Source organism: Capra hircus, chromosome 13 (genome assembly GCF_001704415.2).
Source record: "Capra hircus breed San Clemente chromosome 13, ASM170441v1, whole genome shotgun sequence".
NCBI lineage: Eukaryota > Metazoa > Chordata > Mammalia > Artiodactyla > Bovidae > Capra > Capra hircus.
Window position 1 is genome coordinate 78,822,442 of NC_030820.1, and position 25,296 is coordinate 78,847,737.

The following is a 25,296-nucleotide window of genomic DNA, read 5'->3' on the forward strand; positions in this document are numbered from 1 at the left end:
ACCCCCTCAGAGAGGCTTCCTTGCCCCACCCTCGCACCCTGCCCCTCACAGCTAGCACAGCAGGACCACCTGTCCATCTGTCTGGTGGTGCCCCCCACCTCTCCTCTTTATCCTGCTCCATCCTGCTCAGTTCATCCCCAGAGAGCTTTCCACCTTCAGAAACGCTACCTGTAGCGTTCTGGGTCCCTCTGCATTTCATCTCTTCCCCGCAAGAATGTAAGCCCAGAAGAGAGGAGCATCGCTTAATGCATGCTGTGGGCCCAGGGCTGGGCTCAGGGCCCAGGGCTTCGCAGGGAGTGCTTGAGAAGGATATAGGGATGGATGGATGCAGACACGTATGGATGCAGATGTATCTCAGTATATCTTGATACATGTTTATCTCAATATCTCGATATCCTCATCTGTATCCGCAGTGAGGCATGGGACAGGCTGACTGTTTAACTACAATGATATACTTGAATGCTCACCGTAACCTTCTAAGAAAAGAAGTATAATGAAATTATATGCCTTCAGGGAGAAAACGGAACCCTAGAAGTCAGCTATGGTGATGCTGAGATTTGACCTGAGCCCTTAAGAGCTGGCCCGTCCAGCTCCAGAGCCCCCTCCTTTAGCCCCTCCGTCCAGCCAGTTCTGGAGGACGGGCTGCAGGAAAGAGTGAAGACCCTCTCCAGATGCCTGCCCTGGGCAGGGTGGGAAATGGGTCCGGCCGACACGAGGGACCATCCCTTGGGCTTCGCCTTGGCAGCGTGGGCCGCGGAGGCCGGCCCGCCCCCCGGGTGAGTCAGCCTGAGCTCCTGGCATCCCTCCCAGAGCCCGAGGACTGGGCAGAGGGCCAGCCCTCTCTGTGCCAGGGGCCGGCAGACCGCCCCCTCCAGGAGCCAGGGACACAGCCGCGTAAGGCCCGAGGCGCGGGCCTAACCCTGCCCTCCCGGCCGGCCTGGGCCTCCAGGTCCAGCACCCTGTCCCTTCTGCCCTGGAGCCATGTTGAAACCCATGCCTTCAGAGGCAACCGTGCACGTGGCAACCTTTAAGGAGTCTGCTGTGGACAAGACACTCCCAGACACTGTACGTCGAAAACACAGCCCAGCGACTCTCCATGACCTCCCGGCCAGTATCTCCCCATCCCAGGCCCAGCCAGCCAGCATGGTTCTAAGGGGCTCCCAGTTATGGGCACGTATTAAAAAGGCCTCTTGGCAGGAGCTGCTAATTTCTCCCACATGGGCTGGGTTATTAATCCTTTCTTTCAATAGAGGAGTTTTGTGTGACTTCCTAATTGAGCTGCCATCAATGGAGATTTATTAGCAGTGAAAACAGCAGTCACACCGCCTAGAAGAGCAGGTCCCGGCTTTTCGGATCTGCCTTGGACGTGTTTCGGGGGCGAGGAGGGGCTTTTGGTCCCAGGGACGGAGGGGTGGGAAGGCCACAAGACCCATGCCGCCCATTCTGCAGGTGGGACGCCTGAGTCACCACTCCTGGGCGAGCTGGCCAAGGGCTCGAGTCCAGCCAGGCCGGGGACTGGACGTGGCCACGAGCTCTCAGCGCTGGGCGGGAGGCTGGCCCGGCCAGCTGCTCTGTGAATCACCCAGCACTGCTGCGAACACAGCTCGGCTATTTCCTGAAGCAGCCTCACTGCTTCTCCCTCCAAAGCCTCACAGGTTCAGGCAACCAGCTGATCCTCCCGTGACCAAATCTTCATTTCCCACCCCTTCTCCTTGATGCTTAGTCCTCAGTCATGTCAGACTCTTCGCAACCCCGTGGACTGCAGCCCACCAGGCTCCTCTGTCCATGGGATTCTCCCGGCCAGAATACTGGAGTGGGAGCCGTTCCCTTCTCCACGGGGATCTTCCCGACCCAGGGGTCGAACTCAGGTCTCCCGCGTTGCGGGCAGATTCTTTACCGTCTGAGCCACCAAGGAAACCTCTGCTTCTCCTTACCCGAACGAAAACCATCTTTTCTAATGAAAATGTAAAGACAAGAGTCCAGTCTCGCTTCCTGTAAGCTTTTATCTAAACTGTGGTCTTGCAACTCAAAGTGTGGGCTGCATCCCAGGGACGGGGTGGGGGGTGGCGGGTGATATTAGAGACGTAGAACCTTGGGCCCCACCCCAGACCTACTGAACCTTGTTAAGACTCTGCAGCTTAACGAGGAACACAGCTGACTCTTATGAGCTGTCGAGGGGAAGGAGTACTGCTTAACCCTGGCTACACATGAGCATCACCTGGGGGGTTGAAACAAACATGACATTCCAGCCCTAGTACTACCATTCTACAGACAGACAGACATGCTCAGAACTCGGCTCCATGGAGGGGCAGCCCCTGCCCGGGTGAGGCTGCTGCGTGGGACCGTCCCTGGTCTCAGCTCAAGTCCTCACCAGGTGACCCTTTAGGGGGCTTCCCGGCTCGAAACCTCACTTTGCCAAATCGGAAAAACGGGGCCATCAGCAGACCCATCCCACAGGCTGTTTGAGGGTTAAATGGGAGAATTCACAGAAAGCATATTTGATTTAATAAATCCTGGCCGGTAAAGCAAACAACACGATGCGCCGCGGTTCCTCGAGCGGCTGCCCTGTGTCAACCGATACCTGCAAACTATGTCCACGCGGTTCTTGCTGGATCCCGACCCCTAACCCAGGTGTCTTGGCTCTGAGTCCCAGCATTTTTCAAAGTGGGGTTCCCAGGTTACCTGGTTGGGGGAGGTGCTTAATAAAAATGCAGCCACCCAGGCCACACCCCTAACCCTGGGCCCCAGCGGCTCTTGGAGGAGGCTGGACATTTGCATTTTTACAATCTTTCCAGGTGACTTGTTGCACACACTCTGCTTGAGAACCAAGCCCCACACTTAAAAGGCCACCTGAGGACCAGGGGACCTCCTCCAGGAGAGGCCCTGCACCCTCAGAGAGCCCAGAGGCAAAGCAAACAAATCCAGTTAGCCTCTGAAAGAGGAATTGAAAGGCAAATAGCAACCAAAAGTGCGCTCCCGGGGTCCACTTCCTTCTCCCTCTCTGAAGGCTACTCATTGGGGTGACACCGTCACGGAGGCAGGGCTCTCCGCAAGCCCAATGGGCCTCCCAGGCCTGCAGCACCACCCCCGACGGCCCCCACCAAGTCCCACTGGGCCCTTCAACCATTAGCAGGGCCAGCCCTCCAAGCCACCAAGCCCTAGAGTGGCCTAAGCAAGCCGCCGCGGGTCATCAGCTTAAAGCTAAGCCCACGGCCCGCGTCTCACCTGTGGGCAGAGGCCAGCCCCTCTGCTCCTGCTGAAGCATCGCGGTGGCCCTCGAAGCCGGGAGATTTCCCCAGGCTTTCCTCCTGCCCCTGGATTCTGGCACGTCATAAAGGGGCTTGGGGCTCCTGGGTTTTACGAGCTCTGAATCAACAGGGCGCTGTTGGTTTAGCCCGTCTGGGTGTTTACTTTCACTAGGAACAGTGGCTGATGGGGAGTCGAGCCGCGGCAGAAAAGACTAAGTGAAAGAAATTCACCCCAGGCTGGTCCTCCAGGTCAGCCTGGACAGGGGACACTGCTGTCTATCTGTCTGCCATTCTCTGTCACGGGGCTGCCTGGCCAAGAATGCCGGAGAACCGCAGGGAGAGGAGAGGCTGGCCAGGGAGATCAGGTACGCAGGGTAGGTGGGTTCTGTTAACAACTGCAAATGGTTACAGCGGCCGTAGAGAGGGCCTTGGATCCCAGAGACTTCTCATATACATTTTTCTTTACATTATAAAGCACACACATAATGAGGCAATTCATGGTCACGGGTCAAAGGAAGGTTGCCGACAGGTGACTACCTGAGTCTGAAGCCCAGCTCGCTGATATCGCTAAGATTAGCTTGGGGAACCTTGGGAGAGTCATTTCTCTCCGTGCCTCTGTTTTCTCATCTACAAAATGGGAACGCATCACACAGTGCTGACCTCAGAGGGCTGTTTGCAGATTAACTGAGCTGGCACACGGGAAGTGTGTGGTGCCTCGTCAGAGCTCCGTGCACGCCAGTTCTGTTTATTTTTATGGCTGAACTTCATGAGACCACAGAGCAGGAAGGATTCCCATTATGGAGCTGAGGGCGTTGAGCCTCCCGGGGGAGGAGCTCCATGCCTGGGAGCTCACAGCTACAGAAGGCAGGCTGGCAGAACTTGACCCCAGACTGTGGGATTCCCCCACCCAGAGGGACTCCTTTTCAGTAAAATGGGGAAGACTCAGTGGGAAAGCGGCCAGGCAGCCTGAACCGGGAGGCCCCCCGCCCGCCACGTCAGTCTCACCCGGGCTCCAGCACTGACCATCCCCCAGCCACAGAGCCCTTCTCGCCTGTACTTCGGGCCCCTGGCCTTGGCCATGAGCCTGGCCTGGCCCGGAACGCGGTGCTCCAGCCTCAGCCAGGAGGGGCGGGGAGCAGGCCTGGCAGACGGCCCCTCAAACCCCCACCCTGGTGCTGCTGGCTCTTCCCTGGGAAGTGGGAGACGGGGACAGGGGAGCCCAATTCTGAGTGGGGGGTTCACCTCTGCGAGGGGCCTGTGAGCACCCACAGTACAGGGGTGGGGTCCATGGCACTGAAGACCGCCTTCCAGCTCTGGACCTCAGGGGGGTCTCAGCTTCCTCATACAGAAAATGGAACACAAACCCCGGCCACTGGGTCCATGGTGGGGGGACCCGCTCCACTGTCCTCACAAGGAGCCCCAAAGAATACTCCCACAGGTCTCCAGAAACCAAGACCCTTCCGGGGGGCTCCATGAATCCCCACATGACTAGTGAGCTCCCTGGCACTGGGGGACCCAGGCAGCCCCGGCAAAGAACTGGACAAGGGCTTTAACCCCTAGCTCCTCCCTTGCCAGCCATGTGATGAGCAAATCAGTTAGCCCTTCTGAACCTCAGCTCGCTAGATACAAGCTCAGTCTGTAAGATGAGTCTACCGAGGCTGGGGGACTTCCCTGGTGACCCAGCCCAGTGGTTAAGGCTCCCTGCTTCCAACGCAGGGGTGTGGGTCTGATCCCTGGTCAAGGAACCAGGAGCCGATATGCTGCATGGTGTGGCCAGATTTTTTTTTTAATGATAAAACTTTTTTAAAAACTAGAAGCATAGGAGAAAATCTTTATGACCTTGAATCAGGCCAAAAAAAAAAAAAAAGTGTTCTGAGGCTATGATGAGAATGGGAATGAGTTAACATACACGGCAGCTGGGGGCACACAGCAACTCTTCAATAAAGGGGAGTTTCACCTGCCCCACCCCTGCAAAATGAGCTCGGTAAAAGGCCACAATCCCAGGGTCAGGTAACCCTATCAATTAACAGAGAAGCCACCCCAATCCTGGGCTCCCCCAAACCTAGCTTTCCGGTAATCACCACCCAGCCAACCCACAGCAGATAACCATCTGAGCTCTGCTGAGCAGCAGGGTTGCGACTTGCTGCCAGCTCCCCTAAAACAGAGAGTGTTTGCTGAGCCCCTATACTTGCTGCTGCCTGGGCTGTGCGCTCTTGGCAGTGACACGGGGGCAGAGAGAGGCAGGTAACACGTGCTTTGCAGAGCGTTGGAGACGGCTGCCGTAGGGGCAGGACGAGCCATACCACAAGAGAGATACTGGGGTTATTCTACTGATACAGATATTACCATTCTTACCAGCCCCACTTTACAGATGAGAAGACTGAGGCGCAGAGCGCTAAGTAACTTCCCTGGGACTAAACAGTGAGTAAGTGGCAGAGGCAGGATGTGAACCCAGGTCCACAGTCCTAACCAGCACCCTGCTGCTTCTTCCCATCATGCTGGTTTCTGATGTTTCTGAAACGTGGCTCCTTGGTCATTGCTTAAAAGCCACCTCAGGGAGGAGGCCTGGCCTACCTGCCCTCTGCTCCATGCCCCGACGTCCTCCCAGATCTGCTGCTACACAATCTCGAGGGAGACGATGCAGTGTGGCACAATGGGAGAGCGCCCACAGCCCCCCGAGGGTCGCTGAGCTGGTCTCCAGTTTCTGTGAGATGATTAATCAATCAATCCGTCATTCCTGATGGAGCTTAGCCTCGGTGTCCTGGGATTCAGCAGGACATGGATGTCACAGTCGGCTTGGCCCCTTACTAGCAGTGTGAGCACAAGCAATTAGCTTGACCTCTCTGTGCTTTAGTCTTCCCATCTGTAAAATGGGAATGGATGCCGAGTTCCTAGAGTTCTCACAAGGATTCAGGAGCAACGGAGACAGTGCTCGACGCACAGGGTGACTAATATTGGTTGCCTATCCCTCACCTCTTCCCTGTCTCCCTCATCTCCGTTCTTCCTTTGGTCTTCAAGTATCTATCAGCATCTGCTCTGTGCTAGGCAAAGCGCTAAACCACTTCTCCCCGGCGGTCCCGTGGTCAAGACTCCACGCTCCCACTGCAGGGCTGCAGGTTCGACTCCTGGTCGGGGAACTGAGATCCCACATGCTGCACTGTGCGGCCACAGATAAACAAGTGAGCGCACTCAGTCACTGAGTCAAGTCTGAATCTGTGACCCCAGGGACCAAACCCACATCTCCCGCATTAGCGGACAGATTCTTTACCGCTGAGCCACCAGCGAAGTCCATTATGACATTCAGTTCTGTTTGAAGTCTCTGCCAGCTTGTTGACTGCGGATTTTCCCCACTAGAATGTGACCTGCGGGACACCCGGAACTTTGTTTTGCTCATTGCTGGATCCCTAGTTCTAGCACTACAGATATACTCCCAAAGGAGAAGGGGGCAGCAGAGGAAGAGATGCTTAAATAGCATCACCAACTCAAAGGACATAAATTTGAGCTAACTCCAGGAGATGGTGGAGGGCAGGGCAGCCTGGCATGCTGCAGTGAATGGGGTCACAGAGTCAGATATGACTTAGCGACTGAATAACAGAAACAACAAAATAAGTTTTTAATTGCAAGAATAACATTAAGGGGCCCATAAGAATCACGTGGGTCATTCTGGCTTCTGGCAGGGGCAGACGGACAAGACAGCATCTCTGATTTATGAAGCAAAGCGCGACCAGTTTGCCCGTCTGGTCTCCCTCATTCTAAGGATTTCCACAAAGCGCTGCCGTGCGACCACCCACCTCCCACATCAGACTTCAGGAGTGAAGTGGAGGGGTAAGGGAGAAGTGGCGAGGGAAGAACAGGCAGGTTTTCTACGCTCTCACTTTCAGAAAATGGCATATGAAATAACTGCATTTCCATATGGAAAACGATGGGACTGGACCTTACTTCACACTGCACACAAAAATAGATCAGAGACGGTTTGTATCCCTAAATCTACTAATAAAAGCCAGAATCAAAAAACTTTTAGAAGAAACCAGAAGAGAGTGTATCTGCTATCATCAAATGGGCGGAGATTTCCTAGGGGAATGTAAAGAATAATAATCCCTAAAGAAGAGAATAAATTAGACTTCACAAAAATAAAATACTGATCCTCTCATTACGGCACAATTGAGAAAATAAATACGCAAGCTACAGACTGGGGGAAAATATTCTTAATGCACAAATCTGACAATGCATAAATGACTGCTGTATATTAACAATAAAAATACAAGGGACTTCTCTTGTCCAGTGGTTAAGACTCCATTTCCAATGCAGGGGGCGTGGGTCTAATCCCTGGGCAGGGTACTAAGATCCCGCAAGTCACGCATTGTGGCACAGTCAAAGATTTAAAAAGTAAAAATATGAGTGACCCCATAGAAAAATGAACAAAATCTTTGAACTAACACTTTAGCGAAGAAGACATATGATAACCAATAAGCACACAGATAGGGGTCAGTGACATTCGCCTTCAGGGAGATGCAAATGATGGGTTATGCACAGTGAGACCCCGTCTTACACTCACTGGCAAGACTGTAATTCGAAAGACTGGCAGAGCCAAGTGGTGGTGAGCACGTAGAGCAAGTGGAATTCCCAGACACCCCGGGACGGAGTGTAAAGTGATTCGGAAAACACACACTTTCCCCCGTGACCCAGCAATTCCATTTCTGGGTATTCACCCGAGAGAAAAGAAAGCGTTTGTCCACAAGGGCCTTGAAGGAGAGTGTTCATAGCTGCCTTATTCATGATCCTCAAACCCCGGAAAGAACCCAAATGTCTATCAGTGGTAAATAAACAATTGTTATATTCATACAGTTGAATACTGTTCAGCAATTTAAAAAGAGAGCGAGAGAACCACCAAGTCACGCAATAACAACACTGGATCTCAAGAAACATCCTGCTAAGTAAAACCAACCACACAGAAGAGCCCGAGTCCGTGACACGAAGTTCTGGGAGAAGGAAAGCTCACTGAGGTGACAGAAACCGCAACCGTGGTTACCTGCGTGGGGGCTGGGGAGGGGGCGATGGCTGTGGGGGAGGAGGAAACCTGCAGGGGTGGAGGGAAACGCCCTTGATCTTGCTTGAGTGGCGGTCACACGGCTGTGCACATCTGTCAGAACCCACCGCCTCTGTGCCATCTTGTGCATCTGAATTACACCTCGGAGAGATATCTTTGTGCCACAAAAGAGACACTGGAAACAGCGTATGAGAAAAGCCATTTTCTAGTCCACACCTCGTACCCACACCCCCGACTTCTGCAGGATGAACAAAGGGAACCTGCACTCCGCACTAGGCGGGCATGGCCCGGTGGGGTCACTGCAGGGACCGGAGAGGCCCCTCGGCCAGGCAGGGAGGAAACCGGGGAGGCTCGCACGGGACGCGGGGCGCCTCGCTGCCTTTCCATCCCGCCAGGCAGCCTGGGGATGCTTGTCATCATGCTTTCAATTTTTCAACAAACATTCTAGAGTCAGCTGCAGTGTGCCAGGCCCTGACTGACACCCCCCTGGTCCCTAATCCTAACTGAGAGACGGACAGGTAAATTAGGTGTCAGCAAATAGAGAGGGGGACCCTGAACTCTGTGGGGTGTGGGCAAGATTCCCCCTTATGGGGGCCTGTCTAAACAGGGGCTTTGGATAAACAGGGGTTAACTGAGTAATGGAAGGATGGGGGAGGGCCACGGCAGTGGGTGTCTAACTTCATGGGGGTGCGAGGTGGAGGGAGTCAGAATCATCGGGCCCCTCTGAAAGTCTCCAGGCCCAGACCTCCCTGCAGACCAACTGAATCAGAGTTTCTGATTCAGATGTGGGCATCATATTTTTTCTTACAAGTTCCCAGGTGATTCCAACACGCAGATAAGACCGAGAACTAGTGTTCTGAATGGAGGGGACAGTGCAGGCAGAAGCCCAGGAGCCAGAGGAAGATCCCAGTGGATCTGGGAACTGCGGAGCAGAGAGGAGAGGGAAGCCAAGAAATTCCACTGAGCAGGTGCAGCGGGTTGAACCGGGCCGCCATCAGGGCTTCCCGTCCACCCGGAAGTCAGAACGCGCCCTCATTTGAAACAGAGCCTTCGATGACGTAATCGAGGATGCAGGCGAAGTCATCCTGGAGTGGGGGTGACACCCAGTGACAGTGACCTCACAGGGGTCAGAAGGGCGCACCCAGAGGGGGTCCTGTGAAGACGGTGGCAGAGACTGCAGTGACGCGCCTATAAGCCGAGGAAGGAGCATGACCACTGGCCCCACCAGAAGCCAGGAGAGGGGCCTAGAAAGTCTCCCCAAAGCCTCCAAGAAGGGACCCCCCTGCCGACACGCAGGTTCCAGGCTGATTCCGGATCTCTGAGAATCGATGTCTGCTGATGGAAGGCTCCCCGGCGGTGGTACCTGGCTTCGCCCGTCCTGGGAACTCGCACAAGAGGGACGGCACGGGTTCCTCTGTCACAGGGAGCTTGCAGCTGAAGCTGAGAGCTCGGAGCAACCCGAGGGGAAGGAGAACTGTCCCACGCCAAGGGGCCCGATGCGGGAAGGCTGCCCACAGCTGCGCCCGTGTGCAGGCTTACTGTTGGGCAAGGCAGGGCGTTCCCTTCTGACCTCTTCCACGTTCTCCCGCGAGTGGGAGGAGGGTTATCTGCCTGGTGAGGGTGGGGGTGGCCTCCAGAGCTTGGGAGACCCGAGAAGGTTCAAAACAGTCTCTCTGCTGCGAAGAGGGGAGGAAACCCAAAAGGGCTCCTTGGCAGCACCGAAGAGCAGGTAGAAATGAGACTAGGAAACACCACGGGCATCTGTCGGGCACAGGTGAGACGTGGCCTCAGCCGTGCCAGCCAGAAAAGAGATGGAAGAATCTGCCTTTCCAGCAAGTAACTCCGCTTTCCAAAGAGTGGCCTCCAGGGTCCTGCTCAAGACTTTTCCACTAGATTCTGAGAAATCACCCTTGATCCTTGAGACGTCCTATAGTAAAGATTCCTCCAAAGTCAGTAAGTTAAGCCTGCGAAGCAGCAGCAGCAGCCCACCAAGTGTTTTTCTTACCAGCTCACCTCCCCCGAAGGGTGTACATGAAATCAATTAGTGAACAAATATTTATAGTACACATACTGGGTCGATAAGGGCTTTGCAGGCGGTGCCAGTGGCGAAGAACTTGCCTGCCAGAGCGGGAGACGTGAGAGGTGTGGGTTGGGTCCCTGGATCAGGAAGATCCCCTGGGGGAGGGTACGGCAACCCACTCCAGTAATCTTGCCTGGACAATCCCATGGACAGAGGAGCCTGGTGGGCTACAGTCATGGGGTCGGCAAGAGGCGGACACGACTGAAGAGAGCCGGACAAATTCTGTCCCTAAGAACCAAATGCACGGGGAGCCAATTAGCCCATAAACGCTGGTGAAACTGCCAGGGGCCGATCCAGGAGAACAGAGCAGAGGAGGAGACAGAAACGGCAGAGGATTCTGTCTTCCCTCTGGGAGAGGGGACAGCGGCCCACCAGTAGCTCTGCTTGGTCTTGCCAGAAGGGCGCGTGTTACAGAAACCCAAAGCAGGTATTTCACAGAACTAGAAAGCTGGAGACCAAGCAGAAACGAATGCATCACCTTACCAAGAACGTCTCGGTTTCCTTATCTGTCAAAGCACAGTAGTTGAATCAGTCAAATGCATTTTTATGAGAAAAAAAGAATGCTCTGTTCAAAGCTCAAACTACTTTTTAACACCCTGGGGAGGTGTGTGCAGTCACTGACGATCCTTAAAAATCTCAGGCTGATGGGAGATAAAGGGACTGGAAGGACCCAAAGATGGAGAGGGATGGGGCTCCTGTCACTGGTCCCTCCGGCTCCCCATCTTGCTGCAAACCACAGCCCCATCCTGAACACTGAGTCATCTGCCAGAAAGGGGAGACCTTATCTTCTCAAAATCCCCTAATCACTGAGGAAGAGCCTGAGTTTCCTTCCCCAAACATCTTGAGACGTTCAAAACCAAGAGCAGGGCGGGGCAGCCACCGTGGCCAGTGCTTGGGGGCCCGGGGCGGGCTCTGCTGGGGAGAGGAGGGGAATTCCAGGGCTTCTGAGATGATGTTTTTCAAACACTTGTTTTCCCTGGTTGTCTGCCTTTGGGTCTGTCTTCTCTAACATTAGAGCACAGACTCACCACCAGATCCAGCCTGACCCCCACCCTGACTCACTGGCCTGGGGAAAGACCATAGGCCTCCTTCCTCCTCTTCCAAGGACCGATCGAGACCAAGTCCCAGCTTCTCTCTCAAATCGGGCCCACCCGGTCCCCTTGCTGGCTGAAGGCCAATCTTCCTCAACGCGTTCCGCATAAAATATTCATCCTTTCCCTTTGCTCCTGGGTGTCCGATTAAGACTACTTCTGATGAGTCTAAGACATGTGTAGTCCTCAGCTGACCCGCGGAGTGTGTTGAATTTGTTGCTGCTTTTAAAAAATCAGGGACGAATTGGGAGCGTAGAATTGGTGTATATGCAGTACTGTCTGTGACAAAGATGGCTCGTGGGAAGATGCCGTGTAACACAGGGACCTCAGCCGCGTGCTCCGTGATGACCTAGAGGTGTGGGAGGAAGCAGGGGCTGGGAGGGAGGTTCAAGAGGAGGGGCATGTGTATACCTACCGCTGATTCCCTTTGTTGTTCATCAGAAATTAACACACTGTAAAACAATTATACTCCAGTAATAAAATAGAAATCATGAGATTATTGGTTTATCTTTAAAAAAAAATCAGAAGATTTGGCCACACTGAGTCGACACTCCCACAGGAAAACGCCGGCTGGGTTTGAGTAACAGCTGCCAACTGAGGCGGGGGATGCGCCATCCTGGCCCCCAGTCTCCACCACACCTACTGTTGACCCCACAACCCACCACACTCATGTCCAACACCTCCCTGGTCTCTGTAGGTAGCTGATTTTGTGACACCTAATTACGGTAAAAGGTTCAGTAAAAAAAAGGGAGAAAACCCTGAAACATAACTGAATATGGAACATTACTCTAACATAAAGAAACAAATTCTCAGAAGAACAAGACTTCAAAAGTTATATAAACTGCTTTTGTTTCTATAACTGTTTACTTCTTTCCCTCTTTATGCTTTTTAAAATGACTTCTAAACTCTCAAAAGCTGAGCTGTCAATAAGTTTTGTCAGGTCTAACTACAAAATCCAACAACAAACTTGCCCAAAGTACCTAAGAATGAGCTCAGAACAGTTTCCTTTTTTGAAGCCTGGGGGAGCTGGGCCAGGCCTCTGCTCAGAGCCTTGTCTAAGGGCAGATCTTGGCACCCGTCCCCATACAGGATTTTGAAAAGCTTCTGCGTCTTTGTTTGGGTATCTTTATCTCTACCAGACCACAGCCTCATGAATGATAGAGAAAATATCACACTCATCTGCAGGTCCTCAGCACAGCACGAGACAGTGAGCAGATTCTCAAGAAACACACAGATGGACTGAGGGTGATGGCGATGCCTGGCTCCTGTATACCAAAGCTCCTGCTCAAAGCCCACTCTGCTGGGGCAAGTCACCCAGCCCCTCATCTCCATCCTTCTTCTCTAAAAGGGCGTGATGACATGAATTCTGCACACTGACCACTCAGCCTAGTGACTGGTGAAGTCACCATTCTGTAAGTGAGAGCCACTGCGATGTCATCATCGTTCTACTGAAAGGAGAGAAGAGGACGAGCAACGGAGGACCCTCAGTGCAGCCAGCCCGCTCCAACTGCATCTGCCCTTTTTGAGACCAGCCCAACATGTATACACTTCAGATCTTCTCAACCAAGCTGTGGGCTACTTCTCAGCCATATTATTTTTCGCGTGAAACCCTCCACAAGTAAAGCAGAGAGAAACCCTGAAACGTGCTCCGTCTCTGGGCTCTTTGGTCAACTTGGGCCGCCGTTCATCCCTGTGGGCCCTGCACAATCTTGCAGGGCACCCTGCCCAGGCGACAAAGCCCGGGGTGGAAGGTTGTGTTCACTGCACTTGCCACACACCCACCCTGCCCAGAACCCAACTTACAGCACTCGATGGGGTTGGACGCCGTCTGCAAGGAGACGATCCTTCCGCTGGCCTCGGGAATGTGCACCCGGAACACCAGCCTCACGCGCGTGTTCTTCCTCCCGATGTCCGTCTCACCTTTCCGCAGCTCAATGTCCGCGTTCCTCAGCTTCAGGATCCCCGCGCAGTCGATGCTGCCGGAGAGGAGAGAACCCACTGACCACCGACCATCTCAGGGAGCTGGAGGTCACCCACAGTGGGCGACTGCAATATACAGATAAATTGTTCAGCCAGGAATTAAGACCACAATGGGGGGTAAGACACAAAGCGATTAGGGAAACTCCCCGGGGGAAGTTACTTCTCTAGGGAGATTCTGCATGCCAGCTGTTCCACTCTCAAAAGTATCTGAAAAAACTCAAACACGCAACTGGGGAAAATTGGTTATGGACTATGCAATAGTAAGAATAGTGTATCGACAGCAAACACCTTGAATCTGATACATGTACCTTGATGTAAAAAAGGCATAATGTTTGCAACTAACTCTGAGCCGGTTCCGGAAAAAACAGAGGGATGGGGAGAAAGAGTCATAAAGCAAACGTGGAAAAGGTTAACAATTGGGACACCTGAGCAGACGGCGTACCAGGAGTTCTTTCTATGCTGCTTGCAGTTCTCAAGTTTGAGATTAGTCTCGAATAAAGTTGTTTACACTCCACATGGGTGCAGTGTTCCCCACATTTGGGCACATGCATATTAGCCCTGTGAGGTTAGACCTACCTGCATTATTACTTAATGATTTTAAGTCAAATAAATAATTTTCATAAAAAGTTTAGCCTCATTCCAAACATCATCATCTAAAGGTGCGTGAGCAGCCTTCCTCGCAACACACCTGAAAAATACCAGGGTCTAGAACTTTTCAGGTGGAAACTTTTAAAACAGCAATCTCTGTGGGTCCATCACAGACTGGGGACCCCATCAAGCTGCTCCCATCGATTCCACGGAGTCAAGCCCGCACCTCTGCTGCGCGGCCCACCCCCTCCCTGTGAGGACCCGCCACACCTCTGCCGCGCAGCCCAGCCCCTCCCTGTGAGGACCCGCCACCGTGGCCCCCGGCCTTACGTTGCCCTCATGTTGTTTTTCGGCTCCAGCGGAATCTCCAAGACTTTGGTGTTGCCCACGATCTTCTCGTAGCTGGTGGTGGTGACGGTTTTCCCTGTGATTCGATGTACCTGGTAGAAGGCATGGGGCTTAAGGATCCTCTCGTCGGCTGTCCCAATGAAGATCTGAAGCCCCAGGGGCTTGTTTTCCATGTAGCCGTGGAGCTGAGGGTGAGAAAACAAAATAAATTGTTACAACACCATTAACACACGGGGCATTGGGCTTCCCAGGGGTAGAGAGTCAGCCGGCCAGTGCAGGAGATGCAGGTTCGATCCCTGGGCTGGGACGATCCCCCAGAGAAGGAAATGGCAAGCCACTCTAGTACTCTTCCTGGAGAATCCCCTGGACAGAGGAGCCTGGTGGGCTACAGTCCATGAGGTCCAAAGAGTCAGACACGACTTAGCAACTGAACAACAATGGTGGCTGGTGTCCCAGCAAACAAAACAGACCAGAGAAGCGCCTGAGTGGCCGAAAGGACACAGGACCGTGCCGAGTAGAGTGACGGAGAACTGGAAACCACCCGGATGCCAGTCAGAAGGGAATGCCTGGATAAATTACAGGGATCCTCTCTAAAAATGAGTATTAAGCAGCTTGAGAAAGAATCTGATAGATCAGAGCTGCATTTATGGAGAAACAGCCAGAAACTATGCTTCACTGGTGACTGGAGTCACAGAGATGGTAGTGAGAACAGAAAATAATCGGAAAAGATAAACCAGAGCTCTTGACAGTGGTTGCCTGGAAAGATCAGAAGAAGGAACTTTCAATTTTTATATGACTACATTTCAATTAACAAGTCAAATTTCATAATTTTAAAAAAGAGCAAGGCAAAAGTACTGTCATCGAGGTTAAAAGAGAATTAAAGACTGGAAGAAAATATGTGTAACGTGTAATAGGCAAAGGATTAATACATAGAATACGTAAAGTATGCCTACAGAGGGGACTTCTCTGGTGAGAAGGTCACCGGAGGCAAACCCCCCACCCTCCTTTTTTCCCAGTAGTAAGAACACGGAACATCTATGGTAGTTGTTGGGGATAAAACAAGGAATAGAGACCTGGTCCCTGTGTTTTGGAACTTAGAATCTAGTGCGGAGTGGGGGACAGGAGAAGAAAGAAGAAAACCTAAAACAAGTAAATAAATGAAATCGTCAAACACTGTATTAACTCTTAAAGTCAAGTCACTCAGTCGTCCGACTGTGACCCCGTGGACTGCAGCCCACCAGGCTCCTCAATCCATGGGATTCTCCAGGCAAGAATACTGGAGTGGGTTGCCATTCTGGCAACAGATATTCCGCCTAGATTAATTCAGCCCAGGGGCAGCAGTGGTTCCACAGAGGAATGTAGAAGATTAAACTGCAAACTGTTTTAAGAAGTGGGTGCTGGACACTTGCAAGACACCAATAGCTCGTATAGAGGTTAAGTCTTACAAACACGCCAAGGGCACAGTCATAGCCATCCATGAGTTTCCTAGCCACCTTGGGACGCTAGAGAACGCCCCTCCAGGAAAGCTTAGCACCAAACAAACAAATAAAAAAGGTTCTAAGTTCCAAAACACAGGGACCAGGTTTATGTTCCTTGTTTTATCCCGAACCCCTACCACAGATGCTCAGTGTTCTTATTGCTGGGGGAGAAGGGGGGTGGGGCACTTCACCTCTGGTGACCTTCTCACCAGAGGTCCCCTCTGTAGAGGGTTCACTGGCGGCCCAGCAGGTAAGAGTCTGCCTTGCAATGCAGGGGAAACCAGTTCAGTCCCTGGTCCTGGACAATCCTGTGTGCCGTGGAGCAACTGAGCCCACGGGCTCTGCAGCAAGAGAGGCTGCCAGTGAGGAGCCCCCACGGGGAGGAGCCCCACAGGGAGGAGCCCCACGGGGAGGAGTCCCACAGGGAGGAGTCCCAACAGTGAGGAGCCCCATGGGGAGGAGCCCCACGGGGAGGAGCCCCACGGGGAAGGAGCCCCACGGGGAGGAGTCCCACAGGGAGGAGCCCCAACAGTGAGGAGCACCACAGGGGAGGAGTCCCAACAGTGAGGAGCCCCACGGGGAGGAGCCCCATGGGGGAGGAGCCCCAACAGTGAGGAGCCCCAATGGGGAGGAGCCCCAAGGGGGAGGAGCCCCACGGGGAGGAGTCCCACGGGGAGGAGCCCCACGGGGAGGAGCCCCACGGGGAGGAGTCCCACAGGGAGGAGTCCCAACAGTGAGGAGCCCTATGGGGGAGGAGCCCCATGGGGAGGAGCCCCACGGGGAGGAGCCCCATGGGGAAGAGTCCCACGGGGAGGAGCCCCACGGGGAGGAGCCCCACGGGGAGGAGCCCCATGGGGGAGGAGCCTCACGGGGAGGAGCCCCACGGGGGAGGAGCCCCAGCACCACAGCTAGAGGGCAGCCCCCGCCCGCCACAATCAAAGAAACCCGTGAGAAGCAACGGAGACCCAACGGAGCCATACACAAATAAATGAATATTTTAAAAAAAAGAATGACTACGAATGAATAAGGACAAGATTCCTGGCCATCCTGCTCAAAACCGAGTCCTACCCCCACTGGCTCTCCCTAACTCCTTCCCCTTCTTCCCATCCCATAAACTCCCTATATTTTCTCAGTTCCTTCTGCTTGGGTCTTTCTCCTACAACGAAACTATCCCCTCCCTGCAGGCAGGGATGTCCATTGCTTTAACTTGCCACAGAATCCCTGGCACCTGGAATAATGCTTGGCACATGGCAGGCATTCTAAGACGATTTGCTAAAATAAGTTAATAAAAACAATCCAACAGCGAAACAGACAACAGGTTTGAACAGGCGATTCACAGGAAAACGAATGACCATGAGCACAGAAAAGACGTTCAACTTGCCTTGTAAACAGGAAAATGCAAATTAAACAACTATGGGATATCATGTTTCACGCACTAGAGAAGCACCCATGTAGATATTTGATAATATCAGGTATTCTGGAGGCCGTGAGAACGCACTTTCCTGAAGCTGATAAGAACGTAAATGGTTTAACTATTTCTACTATTTAATAGTAGCAGCTATTAAAATTAAAAATACATATTCCCTACGACCGAATAAATCCACTTCTCAGGATGTACCCTAGATGACATCTGCATACGGGGTAAGCATAAAAATGGTTACTAACACGAACAGAGTAGATGAACCTAGTTTCATCAATTAGGCTTATGAGTAATATAACATGTCCTGGCTATGAAAGACTGCAACAGTTTAAAAAAACAGTATGGTAGAAATCTATGACCTTGCCCAGGAAGATCGAAGACATACTATTGAAAGAGAAAAGCAACTTGTAAAAAAAAATTTTTTTTATGGACAGCAGGATACAACTTATTATTTTTAATGCTCCATGCTTTTGATCCATTCATTTATACTCATGTAAATACAAGAACAAAAGGTGTGGACGGATGTGCTCCAAACTGACCATACCATGATCACTTCCAGGGATGGAGGAGAAAATCAAGGTTGAGGTCAAGGTCAAAGAGGACTTTAACTTGATCCACAAAGTTACAGGCAGAAGAGCTGCCTGGAAACCTGTGAAATTTAACACTGGTTTTTGAAAATTATACATCAGAAAAGAGAAAAGGATGCTGAGCTAACAGTTAGAAGCTGGGTTCCTATCTGGCCACTCCACAGCTGAGAGGTGCTGGGAAAATCCCGTACTCTTTCTGTGACTCTGCTCCTTTCTCTGCAACTGGGAGGAAGCGGGGTTAGACAAGTGACAACTCACTTGAGATCCCACCCTTCCGCAGAGTTCTACAAGGGTTCAGCAGGCTGTCTAGTCAACTATAAACCCAAGGCTCCAGGACAATAGATGATCACACATGGTCTAGAATTTTGCTGTTCAAGACAGCAGATGATATAAAAATTGAGCTGAGAAGTCAGTTTCTCAGTCACATAAGCCACACATGAAAAGCACCCAGGAGCCACAAGTGGCTGGCGGCTACCACGATGGACGGCAAGATAACAGGACGTTTTCATCCTCGAGAAAGTTCCACCAGACGATGCCAGTCCAGAAAGATGGCATCTCTCGTGCCCCTCTAAGCCCTAGACCAAGAGGCAAGCTCAGGGTGGAGCAGGGCCAGACGGCAACCTTCTTCATAACCTGACAAGCTGACACCCACAACATTTACATACATGTCAGATACACATCCGAGAAGCACCCTTGGGCAAAGATGGAAATGCAGTCAGTCTTATCTTTCCACCCCCTCTCCCCCACGCAAACTGCAGAGCAAGGTCCTGATGGAGAAAAAATCACAGAAGGAAGGGCAGCGTCCAGAGGAGATTTTGCTTTTGTTGATCTTGCCTTGCACTTGGACCCAAGATAAACATCTCTCCTCACCTGCTGTTCTGGATTTCTCAGGAGGTGGTAATTACAGAATCGGTCAGAATCAAGGAGGAAACTAGGTGGCATAGATAGTGACCCTAGTGGTCTGAGGCTCCATCCACCTCCCCGTGACCTAAGAGCAGAAATCGCAGGCTGCGTGCATTCAGGGTGAACAGCCAGAGAACGGCGGGAAACGGAATCTGTCACAGCCCCCACCCCCCACCCCCGGCTCTGCCTGAGTCCAGCCACCTCTGGATCCCCTCCCCAGTGGCATGCTCATCAGCTCACCACTGCCTCTCGCCTCTGCTGATGCTCTCTCGCTGACTTCCTGCTGGTGTGTAACAGAACCGCCCACTGAGCCCTAAAAAAATGCAAATAGGAGCCACATAGTCCCCCGCTTACAACCCTCCAAAGACTTCCTGTGGCCGGAGAATAAAATTCAAACTTGATGCCATGGTCTATCTGTGAGGCTGCCGTCAGCCCAGCCTCTGTCTTCCTATCTGTCCCCCATTACGCTCCTGCCGACACCAGCCCAGCTTCTGTTCCCTGCGCACACCAAGCTCTCTCCAAACCCAGGGCCTCTGCATAGCCATCATCTCTGCTCGCATACTCTTCTTCCACTGGTACTTCCAGCTCTCAGATCTTCAGGTCTCTCCCAAACCACCACTATTTACATATGCCCAGCGCTGGAGCCAGCTCTTTCAGACTAGCAAGAGTCAGTTGGTTAAACTTCCAGGAATTTTGAAGAGCCAGATATCACCTTGATAGCCTGAAACCAACCACGGTGAGGACATCCACACTGCGGAGATCAGCAAATGTTAAAAGCTGGGGCTCTTTTTCCTAGGAAAGTGGATCTTAAAGGCTCACTCACACACCACTGGAACAGTCCCTTCGTTACCACCTGACACTGTCTTGTTAGTTGTTAATTTGCTCAGCATCTCTCCTTCCCACTTGAACAGGAAGCGCTCGGTAGAGGGAGTGTGCCTGTTTTGTTCAGCGTGATCACTGAGAGTCAATGGCCACCATCCACAGCACTGCGGTGACTAAGCATGCGCTGCCCTCAAGGCCGAGGACCAGACTCCACGTTTCACACGTGAGGCAACAATGCTAGGCGGGATGGGCCCATTCTATACGTGAGGACGCCGAGGCTGGCGAGGTCCTGGCAGCGCGCCTCAGTGGACACCATTAGTGCAGGGCAGGGCAGGGTGCTCTGGACCTCCAGGCTCTAAGTCCATTTCCACGGTGTGCTGTCCGTGTCCTTGCCCTCTGGTGGGTTCACAGCTGCTTTATCATCTACAGCTAGGGGTCAGAAAGAGCAGACTGGGTTCTCAAAGGAGACACGAGCCAGTGCTAAGTGGTAAGATCCAGAGTGTTCTTCCTGCTGAACAAGAAGTGGGGGGAGGCGGGTAGAGCGAGGGAAGCAGAGAAACAGGCAACAGCAACCAAAACAAATAACGCTGCTTCTTGAGAGAGGAACCTGCTGCTTTCAGCAGAACTCTCTGGGTCTCGGAGCAGCCCCTGCTTAAGCTGGACTAGCTGACGCCACGTGCGCAGACGGAACCCACCTCACCCACGTGAGCTCCCCCTCTTAGAGAGGGTGGGAGCAGGGATTTCACATTTGGTCAGATACACACAACTCTCCATCCAGGCCCTGCTTCTTACGAGCAGCTGTGTGACCTCAGAGCAGTGACCCCACCTCGCTGAGCGTCCGTTTGCTCCTGTGAAACAGGGACATCACCTCCCACTTCCCAGGGCTCTTTGAAGGCTAAATAAGATGACCTCTGTAGGGCCCCGAAGCCCAGCACACAGGAGGTGCCCACGAAACAAGACTTCCTGTCGTCAGAGGATGATGCAACTCAAAACACGGAGGCGATACGACAGGACTGAGTGGAGGAGCGAAGAATGAATGAGACTCAACACGAGAAACACAGCCCGCAACAATCCTGTGCGGTGAAGCCCAGGCACTCGCCCCCTCGTCTCTGTGGGCAGCTGAAAAGCCCCTGATGTGGAAGGCTTGGAGGACCAGACCACCTAAGCTGGAAAGACAGCTTCCCCTCCCCTCTGCACCCTCCCCCTCCCCAGAAGGTGGCAGAAGTACCCAGAGCATGTGTATTCTGGGGGAGCCTTGCCAGTTCTCTGGAGGTTTGATAAGAGCATATAGGGATTTACTCGCTTCTCCAAAAACTGAGTGATTGGGTCTTGCAAACAGAGCTTGATGTCTTGGGAAGGCATGACTTACCCCTGAGGTCCCAAACACCCTGTGGTCCCCCATTAGAGGAAGACCAGGGTCTTGAGGCCTCTCTCCAGGCTTCTCCAAAGATAAGGTCATCTCAGGGGCACTTGGCAAGCAGGGTGCCTCCCAGCCATAGCAGACACCCGCCTGCCCGCCCGTGGCAACCTAGAAGCTCAAAGTCAGCGAGCTTCCAAAGCAGAAGAGGCTCCACTTGCTGCAGCCGAGGTGAGAGCGAATGTGTTCCGTGCCTTGTAATTTCCCAGGCAGTCGACAAGATTCCAGGAATAAGTGGGTGCTTCTGACCACAAGGGTCTGCTGCACAGGCAGGCAGGTGTCAGAGCTGACTGCACCCACACAGCAGCGTCCAGAGGGAAAGGCAGGGCCATCCCTTTTGGGGTGAGAGGGCTGAGGCTTAGCGGGATTAAGCCTCTTGCTCATGACCCTACAGCTCCAAAGCCATTGGTGGAACCATAGGAATGTGGCCAGACCTGCCTCCTCTGTCAGCTGCCTCCAGATGCTCCCAGATCTCAGACTGTGTCTATTAAGATAGGCGGGTCCATCCCACCTACTCAGCCAAAGGAACAAGGAATACAAGGAATGGTGTCTGCATCTCAGAGACCCTCAGTTTCCCAGAGAGAGCTCATAAGACCCACCCTCACCCCCAAATTCAAGCTCTGCCCACTCTTAGGGGCAACTTAACATTCCTGATGCACAGAACAAAGGGCGTTGGTACACGGTGATATCTGCTTTCCCTTTGTCTTGTCATGAAAGTGGTAAGGGCTCAACCATAAACTGAAGAAAAAATGGACAATATAAAAATATATGAATTATAGAAGAGCTTGAGAGTTGCCTGGGCTGCAAGGAGATCCAACCAGTCCATCCTAAAGGAAATCAGTCCTGAATATTCATTAGGAGGACTGATGCTGAAGCTGAAGCTCCAATACTTTGGCCACCTGATGCGAAGAACTGACTCACTGGAAAATACCCTGATGTTGAGAAAGATTGAAGGCGAGAGGAGAAGGGGATGACAGAGGATGAGATGGTTGGATGGCATCGCCGACTTGATGGACATGAGTCTGAGCAAGCTCCGTGAGACAGTGAAGGAAACATGACTTAGTAATAGAATAACACAGAGAAAGTACTCCTGCAAAATAAACACACATCCTGCTATACATCTTTCTACACTCTTCCATGCACTTACGGAAGCACAGCTGGGATTCTATTTTAGATATGGTGTGGCCACTGCCCTCTGTCACTAAATGCTGTTTAATGGGACAATCTCAAATGACTGTATAGAATCTCCCTGGGCTTAGATTGGCGCAAGACTAGTGAGGTGCCCAGGCACACGATTTAAGGAGGCACTGGCTCTCAGGGCTATGCAAATGCAAACTGGGTACCTGAGAGTGAGTGCTACCTTAAATTCTGCCCTACCCTGCACCCCCTGAGGTCCTCGTATGTTTGGACCACAGCTTCAAGGCCCCCCGCAGTTGGGCATTTAGGTTGCTCAAGCATTCCCTCGTATATAATGTTGCAATGAGAACTCAGAAATGACACTTCCCTGAAAACCATTCTTCTATCAACTCTGTTCATAGTTTTTAAATACTCTCAGATGCATGAGGCTGCCATCAAATCTAAAATGTGGGATTGATTTTCAAAATGGCAACTGGCCAAGGAAACTGTTTTGAATTTTACTAAAATCAAATTTTAACAATGTTAAGTAGCATTTTTTTTTTTTTTGTCGAATTTGGAATATTAGGAAACTGGTATCATCCTCAAAGATTACATTGTGAAAGAAGGAAAAAGCCCATGGGGACATTTCACTGTGATTCCCAACTGCCACACAGCACGTGGGGCGAAGGTCTGTTACAAATGCACATGGATCCCAAATTCTGCCTTTATTTTTAGATGCAAAAGATTGCAGAACATAGCTGCTACCCCAACCGCACTCCCATCACACACACACACACACAGACACACACACACAGACACACACACACACACAGACACAGACACAGACACACAGACACAGACACACACACACACACACCAGGAAAACTAGTCCATGAGTGTACTCTGGTCTCAGTGGTCCCAACAAGCATTACATAGCCACCTAATGAACACATATCAAAAACATCATTAAAATTCCTAACTCATCCCTCCTCCCTAATCCTCCCTGTGCCTCACCTCCACAGTGGCTCCATCTCGAAGTCCTATCAGTGTAATTTCCTGAAGGGCACTCAAATCCATCACCATTTCCCCATCCATCACTTCCATCCAAAACACCACTGCTTCTCTCCTAAGGAGTTTCCCTGCATCGCCCCTGGTCCTCACGCATCATCTTCTGTCCTGAGGACAGACTTTTTCTAAACTCCCAGCTCCCACTGGCTGCACCACCCAACATCACGCCCCCAGCCCTCACCACGGGCTCCCTGCGTCTGACCTTTCAGAAATATGCTCTCCCCAAGTTAATTCCTAGTCATACTGCAGTGTGGCTCAAATATTATTTCCCAAGAAAGTCTTTCCTTGCTCCCTGGATGAGGTGGAGGTCCCCAGTAATAGTTTTCTTTGTTGTGTTTCTCATAATTGCAGGATATAATTAGGTGCCCAATTAGTTGCTGCCTGTCTGGTCCCTTTCCATCCTCCTGAAGTTCCATGAACAACTAACTGCCCCTTTACTAAAGAAGAAACGGAGGCTCAGAGATGCCCAACTGAGCAAGCTGCAGTGCAGAGATTTGAACCCACGTGTATGGCAGGAAAGATATTTCCTTCATCTGCTCTATGTCCAACTGATGCAAAAGATGGAACAAGGGCGTCACCCAGGTAAAAGTTGACCTGGTGGAAATACATGAACCCAAGAGCAGAGTCCGCAGAAACAAGGTGTGCCCGAATCTGTGGCAGACAATTTTGCAGTTGTCTGTCAAAATTACAAATTGCTACACTCCCTTGGCTGCAGTAATTCCGCTCCTAGTGAGTGGGTTATCCGTGGATGTGCAACAAAAAACTAATGACGAGGTTATTTGATGCAGCGCTCTTTAAACCAGCAAAATATTGGAAGCAACCTAAAGGTCCACCAAAAGAGCACAAGTTACATCAGTAGTGGCGCGTCATGGTCTATAATACTGTTATTTAAAAAAGAGAATGAGTGTGCTGAGGACCAGCACCACAGTGAGTATGAGTGGCAACCCCTGGAGTTGTGCAGTGCACAATCCGGGCAACCATACAGGGCACCCTCAGGAAGCTTTTTATATACTGATATAGAATAATCTCCAAAATAAAACATCGCTGTGAGAACGAATCTATCTGTTGTGTTTCTAGAGTGGAGAAGGGATGTGTGTTTATGTGTATGTGTGGTGTGTAAGTGTATATCCAAAATAAAAGTAGAAAAGAAATCAAGCCTTACTTTACAATGTCTACTGGGCTTCAATCACCCCCAGGAAGGAGCTCTGTTGTCCCCGGACACCATGGTTTTAGCTCCCCTGAACCCAGTACGTGGGTTACCATTCAACACAAAAGAAGGTGTAACATAAGAAGAGTAAAGCCAAAAATCCATTCAGACAAAGTGAGCCCCCCCAGCGTTTCCCTTTGTAAACCCTGACATTTCTTTTAAAAGCCACAAAGAAGGAAAACAAAAGTGATAAAGGCATAAAAGCATATGCCCCGTCCCATCCCATCCCGTAAGACAAGTGAAGACTCAGCAGCCACCCACAGCAACCTCAGGAGCAGGGGTCCAAGGGGGAGCCCCCCAGCAAAGGAAGAGGGAGGCAGAGGTGCCAGCAGGGCCCCCTCGAGTCCAGGGGAGGGGCCCACGCCAGCAGAGAAGCAACCACACACCGCCTCCAGGGAGCGGCACGTCTTGGTGGCTCAACGCTGGAAACCCAGTGACTCGCAAGTCGGGTTACCACCGCTAGGGTCCAAGCTACCACCAACTTTTGCCCAGACCGTTGCAGTAGACTCTTCACTGGGCCCGTCTCCTGCCTGGCCTGCTACCTCAACCTCCCTCCTGATCTCTCTGCGTCCATCTTGCCCGTCTCTTCCCCTTCCCACGTGATCTCCTGCACAAAGCAGCTAGAATGTACTTTAAAACTGTACGTGAGGGACTTCCCTGGTGGCCCAGTGGTTAAGACTTCGCCTTGAAAAGCGGAGGACAAGGGCTCGATCCCCGACCGGAGAGCTAAGATCCTATAAGCTGCGAAGCAACGAAGCCCGCACTCTGCTACTACCGAGCCCGGGCGCCGGAACGAGAGTCGGTGCGCCGGGACGAAAGATCCCTCAGGACGCAACAAAGGCCCAACGTGGCCAAGTAAACAAACATTGGGGGGAAAAAACCCACTGTACCTTCTA

At 52.0% G+C, this 25,296-nt stretch overlaps 1 long non-coding RNA gene across 4 annotated transcripts in view; it reads right to left on the reverse strand.

Annotated features, from left to right (window-relative positions):
• The window catches only part of NFATC2, a 156,291-nt gene that overhangs the window by 60,095 nt on the left and 70,900 nt on the right, over positions 1-25,296 (reverse strand). For all 4 annotated transcript variants that reach the window (XR_001919089.1, XR_001919090.1, XR_001919087.1 and 1 more), the window contains exons 4-5: positions 14,365-14,567; positions 13,270-13,442 (exon numbers count right to left, since the gene is read on the reverse strand). This is a non-coding gene — a long non-coding RNA (nuclear factor of activated T-cells 2). The remainder of the gene's footprint in view (positions 1-13,269; positions 13,443-14,364; positions 14,568-25,296) is intronic.